General features: G+C 43.6%; 1 protein-coding gene across 1 annotated transcript in view; it reads left to right on the top strand.

The window, feature by feature from the left end:
* The window catches only part of sez6l (seizure related 6 homolog (mouse)-like), a gene marked incomplete at both ends in the record, with an annotated part of 190,279 nt that overhangs the window by 395 nt on the left and 177,384 nt on the right, over positions 1-12,500 (top strand). The window lies entirely within an intron of this gene.

The raw sequence follows: 12,500 nt of genomic DNA, 5'->3' as shown, positions 1-12,500 counted from the left end.
TGGATTCTTAAAGGCCCATGTGTTTGGATGTTTTGTGTGGATCTTCTGTCTTCAGTCTCTCTCTCATGAAGACATGAAAGCACACGGGAGTCCAATCCATAACAGCGTTGTTGGTTGGGGAAGGAAGTCTAGAATGTTAATTGGCAGTTTTGTTTTGTTGTTCATTGAAGTCGTGCCGGGTACAGTGCAGTACAGTACAGAAACAGTGGGCTATATAGTATCGCCTAACAATGAACTGGTCAGTCTTCCTTGTGTGCACTTGTCTGTGTGCGTGGGAGCCTGGTGGATGGATGGATGCTGGAATGCAGAGGGCTTGTGTACAGTACCAACAGGGGCGTCGCACCAAATTCTCTGGGCCCCGGGTACAAGGATTCACTGTGGGGCCCGGGGGTGCTTTAACAATTGAAAAATAGCAGATATACAAGCTCACAGCGCGGCACCGAGTGCCGCACTGCGAGCTTGTAGATCTGCTATTTTTGAAAAAAATATTGAGTTTGAATATTTTAAGGTTTTTTTCTGTCAGTGGTGCTCAAACCTTTTCATTGGCCACGGACCCCCATGCCCCATCTCAAAATATGTAGTTCCAGGGACCCCCCAGAAGCAAAATTTGAGTTACAAATTGGCTTAAAAAATACATATATTCAAAGATTTGCACACATTCTCACGACATTTTCACAGCAGATCTACAAGCTCCGCACTGTGAGCTAGTATATCTGCTATTTTTCAATAGCCAAATCGCTATAAAAGAATTAAGGCCCCCTCCACCTTGGGCCCTGGTAACTCAGTACCACTCCCCCCCTTGTGACGCCCCTGCGTACCAACATTCAAATTAACACCGAAGGTCCCCCTCTCTCTGTATCTCTCTTTCTTTCGCAGTGGTTGTGTGTGTTGTATTTCAGTGTGTGTGTGTGTGTGTGTGTGTGTGTGTGTGTGTGTGTGTGTGTGTGTGTGTGTGTGTGTGTGTGTGTGTGTGTGCGTGTGTGTGCGTGCGTGCGTGCGTGCGTGTGTGTGTTACTATAATTAAGAGGACATGATGAGTATAAGTAACATGTCAGTAATAAGACGTTTTGGGGAGGATAATTTTGTCTGCTTTAGGATGAGACATATTGAGGTTATATGTTTAGGGATTAGAGATGGAGTTATGCCTGATGTAAACTTAGTTGTTGTGTGCTTTTGCATAGGTATACATGTAGATCACGTTGTGAGCTTGTAGATCTGCAATTTTTCGGCTTTATGGTGAAAAAGAAATGCTAATAGAATGTAAACATGCAGCGTCCTAGGATAATGATCTCTTCACAAGTATAGTAATATGCGTGCCTGTGTCAGAGAATATAAATAGATGGTGACTATTTATGAATCACTCAGTGTTTCCCAGATCAATCATGTCCCATCCATATACTGTCTATGATGTTGGAGTGGATGTATCCCGATATCATCATATCACCACCGGAGAGCCAAGGAAATGACAATAGCAGGGTGCAGGGACCAATGAGATGCAACTATAATGACACTAGAATGTATGGGATGGGACGATATGAAAATGTCATATCACGATTATTGTGACCAAAGAAATTGCGATTTACGATATTGTCGCGATAATCAAAATATTCCCAACCTTCATTATCCTGGGGGCGGAACATTTGCCAAAAAAAGACACGTTGTGAGCTTGTAGATCGGCTATTTTTTGGCAAAGGGATTTGGTAGAGAGTGAAAAAAAAGTACGTATATTATAAGTACATTTTACCAATAGAGGGTTTAAATGGTACCAGATATGCAGCTCGGCAAATAGAAGGTGAATTGATCCCAGTGCATGACGGAGGACGATTTCACGATAAAGTAAATCTCCACGATACGATTATCGTGAGTATTTTTTTATCACGATAAACGATAATATCGCTTATCGTCCCATCCCAACTAGAATGTTTATTATTTATGCTACAATAGAAACAGAAACAAAAGTTTGTCTCATTGTTAAAGAGCAACAATTTCTAGATCTAATGCTATGTCCTGACAGGCAGAAAGATTCATCGGCTGATTTAATGTCTGATTGACTGACTGACTGATTGATTGATTCATTGATTACATGTGCTCGTTGTGCTGTTTTACATGATGTCAGATAGGTTGTGACCTAACGCGTGCAGGTGATGACTTGGTGTTTTGTGAATCCATAGTGAGTGAACGTTTGCTACCAACGAGGCTGTTGAACGCAGAAAGCAACCACTTAAACCCTACAATGGGCTAGACAAAGGGGTCCGGGACCGCTAAGGGGTCCTCAGAGTTACTACAGGGGGTCCTCCAAATCTTTGTGTGATAGAAGCTTTTTTTTTCTTTCTTTTTTATATTAACCACTTGAACCCTAACGTCCATATTTTGAGAACGTTAGCCAAAAATAGCAGATCTACAAGCTCAACGCCTCGCGCTGCGAGGCGTTGTGAGCTTGTGGATCGGCTATTTTTGGCAAAGAGGTTTGGTGTAGAGGGGAAAAAGAGCAGACCAAGTACAGTGTGAAAGGTCGAGTTTATTACGTATTGACGGTTCACGTGGTTAAATATCTGAAAACACAAATTGACATGAATCCAAAAAACACTGATGATTGTGCTGTCAAACGATGAAACTATATGGAATCTATGAACAGGTTGTGGGGGTCTCTGCTTCATCTCTCTCTCAACTAAGGGGTCCTTGGCCTGAAAACGTTGACGACCCCTGGGCTCGACAAATTAACTGGGGTCCTCCAGGGCTCTATACTAGATCCTCTCGTTTTCAGCGTGGGCTTAGGGATAAATGTCTGCTCTTTGTTGTTGGATGAAAGTTCCCAGTCGCCACGACTGATTTCAGTCATTTGGATTCGGTAGAATCCAAACACAAAACACATTTGCCTAAAATACAGCTAATCTACGAGCTCGATTGAGATTTTTTGGGCCAAATGTTCGCCACAGAATAGGGACAGTCACAGTGGGGTTCATGTTGTTAATGAGAGAAAGACAGACAGACAAGTGTCATGCACATGTTTTTGTTACTTGCAAATGAAGCATCAGCGTTAGTTTATGCATAGTCTCGCGTAGCCAGACAACTATTCCACAATCTCCGAATGCTATATAGAGTCTGGAACGGCAGCTCCCGAACGGCGAGTATTGGAAGTAGCCACTGCTGCACTGAACTGTAGTCCCATTGGAAACATAACAGAAACACAATAGCTCAGACAAAATCATTCGAGCGGCCTATTCTTGTTATGAGTGTATAGTTTAAGAAAACGTTTGAAAACATAATGGAGGTAACACCAATAACACCAGAGAAAGACGAAATAACGCCCCCAGAAATGTTGAAAGGAGACAAACACTTCCAGTAGGACATGTTATTGGCTTGCTACTGCACCAAGGGAGCGGTTGCGTCACATCCACTTTATCTCGCACTCATCGTTTCTATTTCCGTTTGCCAGACTGTATGCCGGGAGCATTTGCCCAAATCGCGGAGGCAACATTCTGGCCTCGCGAGACTAGTTTATGCAGGACCCGGGAGTCGTCCCACCCAGCTGTAGTCAGCTGTCAGTCAGCTCTGTTCTCATTCCTCCTTCTCATATCTGCTGGTCTTTACGTCACATGACTGCCATACTCCAATCAAAGCGCTCACTCAGTAGGGAAGGCTCCTTTAAATATGGCTTGCTTTCTCTATGCTTGGTTTCCGAAGCTTCGGAATCATTCGCAGCTAGCTGCCTCCTCCTCCACCCCAGCCTCCACCTTTGCAAGATCAGTCTGGCTAAGCTCAAATACTTGTGATTGTCTAATTAAGTTACATGTCAATGTTGTTAAGCTCAAATACTGTGATTTTTACGTTTAAGTTACGTGTCAATGTATTGCTGTTGTTGTGCTATTGTATCCCTACGTATGGGGGGTATTGCTTAGCGTTCCCTGATTTTGCTTAGCATGCTCAAAAAGCATTCCCAAAATTCAGCCCGAACGCGGCGCCAAGATTAACTGTATTCCGTTTATGCAATAAATGGTTAAATCTACTTAGACGTGAATGTTCCTGACCAAATTGTTTTTTTTCTTGACTGCCAAGGTTAAAAGGTCATTTAAATAGCATGTAATTTAGATACAGTAGAAGATAGGTTCATTGTTGACGTATATAGAATATTGTTTTGACAGTATATCATTTAGAGCAAGGGTGGGCAACTTTGACGATGGCGAGGGCCACTATATTTCCACCTTCACACCAGAGGGCCACTTTGCATATTGCTAAGTCCTACTTTGGCATTGTAGTATCTCCTACAAAAGAAGCAAAAATAGCAGATCTACAAGCTGCGATGCGTTTTGAGCTTGTAGATCAGTTATTTTTGCTTCTTTTGAATTCGAATCCTGACTTATTTTGTGTTATTTTTCAATTGGAATCCTGAAATGTACAATTGTATTTAATTTAAAATGCATTTAGTTATACTCATGTTAACTTTATGAACCTAAATACAAATATGTTGGATATGAAAAAAAAAACAACATTTTAGTACTACTATACTAGTCATTAAGCTACTAAGGTAGACTGAAGTAATTAAAACGGTCATGTTTGCATGTTTAGAATTGTAACAGCTGAAACCAATAATATATCAGTATTCTGATATTAACCTGCAGGCTGCATTAAGTGAAGGTGGGGGCCGCATGTGGCCCCTGGGCCGCCAGTTGCCCATGTATGATTTAGAGTGACGCTATGTTCCTGGTTTCACCTGTGATCCTATAGTTCACTGAGGCACTAACACTGTCTGGCTCTCTGCATTTGATGCATGTGTTTACCTTTGCTTGTTGCAAGTCGCTCTGTATGGCCGGCTACAGACCTAAAGGCACAAAAACGAGTGCGTGTCGTGTGGGGGAGGCGGGGGGCAGGCACAGCGCAATGCATTCCGGATGGGAGTCGAGTGGTTTGAAGTCGAGTGCGAGTCGTGTGGTGTTGTGTGGTTGCGTCCAACTTGCTCACGACTCGCACAGAGACAGTTGTAGGCGAGCACTGGGGAGCAGACAAGCTGCACTTGATGAGACAGAAGGCAGGGTTCAGCTGCCAACCAATAGGAGAGAACCACCGTTCTGCCGCGGCGAAACTGGGCAGAGCACACTTGTAGTCCACTACACTACAGTGCGTTGAGCCTTCGGTCTGCAGTGATCATGGCGCTGTCTCTCCTCTTCCCTCGTTCTCCTGGCCATTTCAAGCCGCTTCTCCCTCCTTCTCCTTCTCCTCGCCACCAACACCGCCAATACAAGCGCCCTTTTGCGTCCTCTAAACAACATTTTGCCCAACAGGTGTCACCAAGCAGCAGCAGTACTGTCCACCGACGCCAACTCCAAAAAGACTACACGCTCGAAATCCACTTACACTTCCGCCTCTCGCTGGACGGCCCACGTCCGCAAAGCATTGTGGGAAATGTATTCTTTTTTGGAACAGACTTTCCAAACGGAACAGACTCGCACTGAACACAGAACGTTCCAGTCTGAGTGCGGCCTATGAGAGTGTCTGCTAAATGCCTGCATTGTAAACGGCCTTGGTGCCTGACTGCGTTTAATCAGATCTCACCGCAGAGCTTTTTTAGCGTCGTTATAGAGCCGGGGGCCGGGGCAGAGAACGGCTGGGAACCCCGTCCCCCCCAGTTGTATAACGATGGGAATGTGAGCTTGCAACCACTGAAAACACACAGCATTGTTTGTTTTATTGACTCTATATAATATTTGCGTGTGTGAAAAGCAGGGGTGTCGCACCAAATTCTGGGCACTGGGTACAAGGATTCACTGCGTGCTCCCCATGAATGTTCTTCATAGGGGGAGGGGGTTTAACCCATTTAGACTGGGAACGCATTATTACGCGTTATTTTGTGCTTTAACTATTGAAAAATAGCAGATATACAAGCTCACTCACAGCGCGGCCCGAGTGCCGCGCTGCGAGCTTGTAGATCTGCTATTTTTGAAAAATCCCCCAAATTACATGTATTTGGCCACGGACCCCCCATCTCAAAATATTTAGTTCCGGAATCAAAATTTGAGTTATAAATGTTCGCTTAAAAAAAATACATATATATTCAAAGATGTGCACGTCTTCACAACTTTTCAAAAATAGCAGATCTATTTAAGCTTGTAGTGCGGCACTCAATGCCGTGCTGTGAGCTTGTATATCTGCTATTTTTTTAATAGCTAAAGTATAAAATAATTAAAGCCCCTCCACCTTGGGCCCTAGTAACTCAGTCCCACTTTTCCCCCCCTTGTGACGCCCCTGGTGAAAAGCATCCATGTCTTCTACTGTTTTGTTTATCTATCTCCTCTTCTCTCCTTGCATCTTCTCTTCTTGCGTCTCGTTTCCTCCTCTCTTCTTTCCTCTCTCTCTTTCTCTCTCTCTCTCTCTCTCTCTCTCTCTCTCTCTCTCTCTCTCTCTCTCCCTCTCTCTCTCTCTCTCTCTCTCTCTCTCTCCCTCTCTCTCTCTCTCTCTCCCTCTCTCTCTCTCTCTCTCTCTCTCTCCCTCCCTTTAAACTACTGAAAACAGCCGATCTACAAGCACACAACGCCTCGCGGTGCGAGGCGTTGAGTGCTTGTAGATCTGCAGTTTTCACTACTTTTGTGCGACGGCCTTGTACGATGAAGCAGGGCTTTACTTTGCAAAAGAACATACAAATGTGAAACTTGGAGATACAAGGTTTCCACCCGACAATATTAACCCCAAAACGGGAAAGCATCTGTTGCCATTTTAGATTTTAGGGTTGGCTATTCAAAAAATAGCAGATACAATGGAAAAATAGCCTACATTTTGGGGGTCCTTGTCAGGAAAAAGTTTGGGAACTGATTTGTCGAATCGGCCTCAAGTCTTAGCTCGAGGGTCGTTGACATACAGAACCACAGGAGTAAGCAATAAGACCTTGTGAAGGAAATGGTGAGAAATTGTGTGGCTGTGAAGCAAACAGATTAATTTTTTATAATGAAATGTCAAGTTGCACCTCATTGCTATGTGAGCATCTTCGTAGTCTCAGCAGCAGAGAGCTGTTTGCAGTAATAAGGAGATTATAGGGGCGTCTTTGTGCAGTGGAGAGAGCGCTCAGATACTGCATGCAGCTATTTCCTTCCACTGTTCATTTCCTCAACTAAAACCAAGATGAGAACATCACCGACGAGAACAACCACTCAAAATGAAATAAAAACTATGATGACTAAAACGAAGACTAAATTTATTGACAATTTCGTCAGCAAATACAAACTAAAATGTTAGGGAGGGAGAAAGGGGCGCAAGAGGCATTTTAAAAGTGAAGGGGATATATCTGGGAGGTATTTGCGCGCGCATAGCGCGCGCGAAAATTTTTGGGGTATCCCCCCCACTTTTGGTGATATCCCCCCCACTTTTGCCCCGAGGAGGGGGGGACATATCCCCTCCACTTGAGCTGAATTACACAGTTGTTTTACGCAGATTTCAAGGCATTTTTAGAATGAAATACACATGAATTCATTAAGTCTATATTAGATCTTTTTATTGAAGGAGTAACAGGCCAACAGCTGCAGCACTTACAATACTAGTCATGCATTCAGCTACTAATAGACCCAAGTGATGAATGCAGGTACATTTTTGGAATTCTAACAGCTCAAATAAATTATATATCACTGGATATTAACCTGTGGGCCACATTAAGTGAAGGCACATGGGACTAAACCAGAAAGCAGTTATGGAGTCTCACCTGTAGTGGTCCATCCTGGTCATCCATGCGGCTTGGGCCTCCAGTCTCCTCTAAGTCACTCATTTCCTCCACATGGATGGATCCTGTTGTCCCATCTTCTGACTCGCTGTCAGATATGTCCTGAAAATGAGAATGTTATTTGGTCAGATCATTCAGAAAAGTGTCTTAATATTGAATGACATGCAATGATGCACACAGGATTTACAAAGGATTCTAACCTGCAGTCCAAGTCTGTGGCGTCTGGTTTCATCCACCCAGCTTGAGCTTTGGGATACAGTCTGCTCTGACTCACTGTCATGATTAGAAATGTCCTGAAAACATGAAGGAAATAGTAGTTTCATACACAATGCAATATAAAGAAAATAAAGGTTAAAGGGGGCCATTAATGGTATAATTAATAATTTGTAGGTTTCTCCTCACCTCCTCCAAAGCCTGCACTGGCTGCCCTCCAGCTGCTGCCTTCTTTTTGTTGTTGTTGTTGTCGTCTGAATTTGCCTGGTCATAAACCATGAAAATTAAATCACTATGTTCTGTGCATGTTGTGTCAAACCAAAGACACATGTCGGCTGCTGTCTTTTTGTTGTTGTTGTTGTTGTTGTCAGAATTCGCCTGGTCATAAAGTTTCATAAATCATGAAAATTAAATCACTACAATTTGTTCTATGTTCTGTGCATGTTGACAAGTTTCAAACCGAAGACACCACATGCCATGCATGTACAGTGTTTTACTTTAGTAAAATATTCTGTGTCTGTGACCAGTGAGTGACAGTGATTCTTTCACTCTTTCACTGATTTATTTTCACGTGGGGCCATGAGTGATTGCCTCATTGGTGTCTATTTTTGGGTCCGACATGAAAAAGTTGGGAACCACAGTAACAAGAGGAAACGTAACTTAAAATGTGTTGACAAACGAAATTGTATTTCCATTATGCATCTGTTCAAAGGTACTTACATTGTTGCTTGATTTAAAGAACGACGTTATCGTTTTTTGGTTTTTTGACCGTTTCATTTTGACGTGAGAGGTCCAGCACCTGCAATGACGGTCTCCTTCTGCCAGTGCCACTGCCTGCCTGCTTGTGTCGCATTAATTAAACTCATTCAGAACAGATGAGCTGCAAATGGACTGCACTGCACTGGTGGGACTGTGCCTCTAGAGGGCAGTAATACGCCTTGAAATGAGAACTAGGCCTACTCTCAGTGTGTACAGTATAAGCGATCATATTTGCGTCTTTTTCTTGGACCTGAACACTGGGTGGGATATCCCCTCCACCCAAAAAAAGTGAAGGTGTTAATCCCCCCCGTCCCCTCCTATCTATTGCGCGGCTGGAGGGAGAACTAAAAGTAGAACTAAAAGACATTTTATGACTCGTCTTGCCCCCCCCCAAATTGGTATATATTTGGCCGCGGACCCCCATCTGATGGTGTTTTGTACCAGGGACCCCTAGAAGAGAAGAAATACAAAATAAAAATAGATGTAGGCTGCTGTGTGTATAGTGGTGCGACGCGTTGTGTGCTCGCCTATTTTCACTATTTTAAATATTTTTGAGCGGTGGTCACACCGTCTCCATAGCGTGGCCGTGTGTGTAGGTATGTTTGTTTGTTAGTTTGTTTGTATGTCTGTATGTAGCCTCAAGCCTGTGTAGTACCTTTTCTGACCACACATGTTAAGGGAGGGGCGCTGTTGTCCAGGCCACACACACACACACACACACACACACACACACACACACACACACACACACACGGGGGGGGGGGGGGGGGAGAACCACCGCTCAGTTCACACGGGTGTGATTTTTTTAAATGATAAATACAAAGCGAACGGTTTTGGACATACTGTACAAGGTTTCCACCCGACAACAGCGATACAGTGGAAGTGCAATGTGTTTCTGTACCTGTAAACACTACCACACTACACCAGATGACTGTAAACACTACCACACTACACCAGATGACTGTAAACACTACCACACTACACCAGATGTAAACACTACCACACTACACCAGATGTAAACACTACCACACTACACCAGATGACTGTAAACACTACCACACTACACCAGATGTAAACACTACCACACTACACCAGATGACTGTAAACACTACCACACTACACCAGATGACTGTAAACACTACCACACTACACCAGATGTAAACACTACCACACTACACCAGATGTAAACACTACCACACTACACCAGATGTACCTGTAAACACTACCACACTACACCAGATGACTGTAAACACTACCACACTACACCAGATGTAAACACTACCACACTACACCAGATGTAAACACTACCACACTACACCAGATGTAAACACTACCACACTACACCAGATGTAAACACTACCACACTACACCAGATGTAAACACTACCACACTACACCAGATGACTGTAAACACTACCACACTACACCAGATGTAAACACTACCACACTACACCAGATGTAAACACTACCACACTACACCAGATGTAAACACTACCACACTACACCAGATGTAAACACTACCACACTACACCAGATGTAAACACTACCACACTACACCAGATGACTGTAAACACTACCACACTACACCAGATGTAAACACTACCACACTACACCAGATGTAAACACTACCACACTACACCAGATGTAAACACTACCACACTACACCAGATGTAAACACTACCACACTACACCAGATGTAAACACTACCACACTACACCAGATGTAAACACTACCACACTACACCAGATGTAAACACTACCACACTACACCAGATGACTGTAAACACTACCACACTACACCAGATGTAAACACTACCACACTACACCAGATGTAAACACTACCACACTACACCAGATGTAAACACTACCACACTACACCAGATGTAAACACTACCACACTACACCAGATGACTGTAAACACTACCACACTACACCAGATGACTGTAAACACTACCACACTACACCAGATGACTGATGTAAACACTACCACACTACACCAGATGACCTGTAAACACTACCACACTACACCAGATGTACCTGTAAACACTACCACACTACACCAGATGACTGATGACTGTAAACACTACCACACTACACCAGATGTACCTGTAAACACTACCACACTACACCAGATGTACCTGTAAACACTACCACACTACACCAGATGACTGATGTAAACACTACCACACTACACCAGATGACTGATGTAAACACTACCACACTACACCAGATGTACCTGTAAACACTACCACACTACACCAGATGACTGATGTAAACACTACCACACTACACCAGATGACTGATGTAAACACTACCACACTACACCAGATGACTGATGTAAACACTACCACACTACACCAGATGTACCTGTAAACACTACCACACTACACCAGATGACCTGTAAACACTACCACACTACACCAGATGACTGATGTAAACACTACCACACTACACCAGATGACCTGTAAACACTACCACACTACACCAGATGACTGATCTGTAAACACTACCACACTACACCAGATGACTGATGTAAACACTACCACACTACACCAGATGACTGATGTAAACACTACCACACTACACCAGATGTACCTGTAAACACTACCACACTACACCAGATGACTGATGTAAACACTACCACACTACACCAGATGACTGATGTAAACACTACCACACTACACCAGATGACTGATGTAAACACTACCACACTACACCAGATGACCTGTAAACACTACCACACTACACCAGATGACTGATGTAAACACTACCACACTACACCAGATGACTGATGTAAACACTACCACACTACACCAGATGACTGATGTAAACACTACCACACTACACCAGATGACCTGTAAACACTACCACACTACACCAGATGACTGATGTAAACACTACCACACTACACCAGATGACTGATGTAAACACTACCACACTACACCAGATGACTGATGTAAACACTACCACACTACACCAGATGACTGATGTAAACACTACCACACTACACCAGATGACCTGTAAACACTACCACACTACACCAGATGACTGATCTGTAAACACTACCACACTACACCAGATGACTGATGTAAACACTACCACACTACACCAGATGACTGATGTAAACACTACCACACTACACCAGATGTACCTGTAAACACTACCACACTACACCAGATGACTGATGTAAACACTACCACACTACACCAGATGACTGATGTAAACACTACCACACTACACCAGATGACTGATGTAAACACTACCACACTACACCAGATGTAAACACTACCACACTACACCAGATGACTGTAAACACTACCACACTACACCAGATGTAAACACTACCACACTACACCAGATGACCTGTAAACACTACCACACTACACCAGATGACTGATGTAAACACTACCACACTACACCAGATGTAAACACTACCACACTACACCAGATGACCTGTAAACACTACCACACTACACCAGATGACTGTAAACACTACCACACTACACCAGATGACTGTAAACACTACCACACTACACCAGATGACCTGTAAACACTACCACACTACACCAGATGACTGATGTAAACACTACCACACTACACCAGATGACCTGTAAACACTACCACACTACACCAGATGACCTGTAAACACTACCACACTACACCAGATGACTGATGTAAACACTACCACACTACACCAGATGACTGATGTAAACACTACCACACTACACCAGATGACCTGTAAACACCACCACACTACACCAGATGACCTGTAAACACTACCACACTACACCAGATGACCTGTAAACACTACCACACTACACCAGATGA

Source organism: Nannobrachium achirus (assembly GCF_963921795.1).
Source record: "Nannobrachium achirus genome assembly, chromosome: 15".
NCBI classification, from domain to species: Eukaryota; Metazoa; Chordata; class Actinopteri; order Myctophiformes; family Myctophidae; genus Nannobrachium; species Nannobrachium achirus.
Note: the sequence above shows the minus strand (reverse complement) of the source record. Positions and strands in the feature narration are given on the sequence as shown.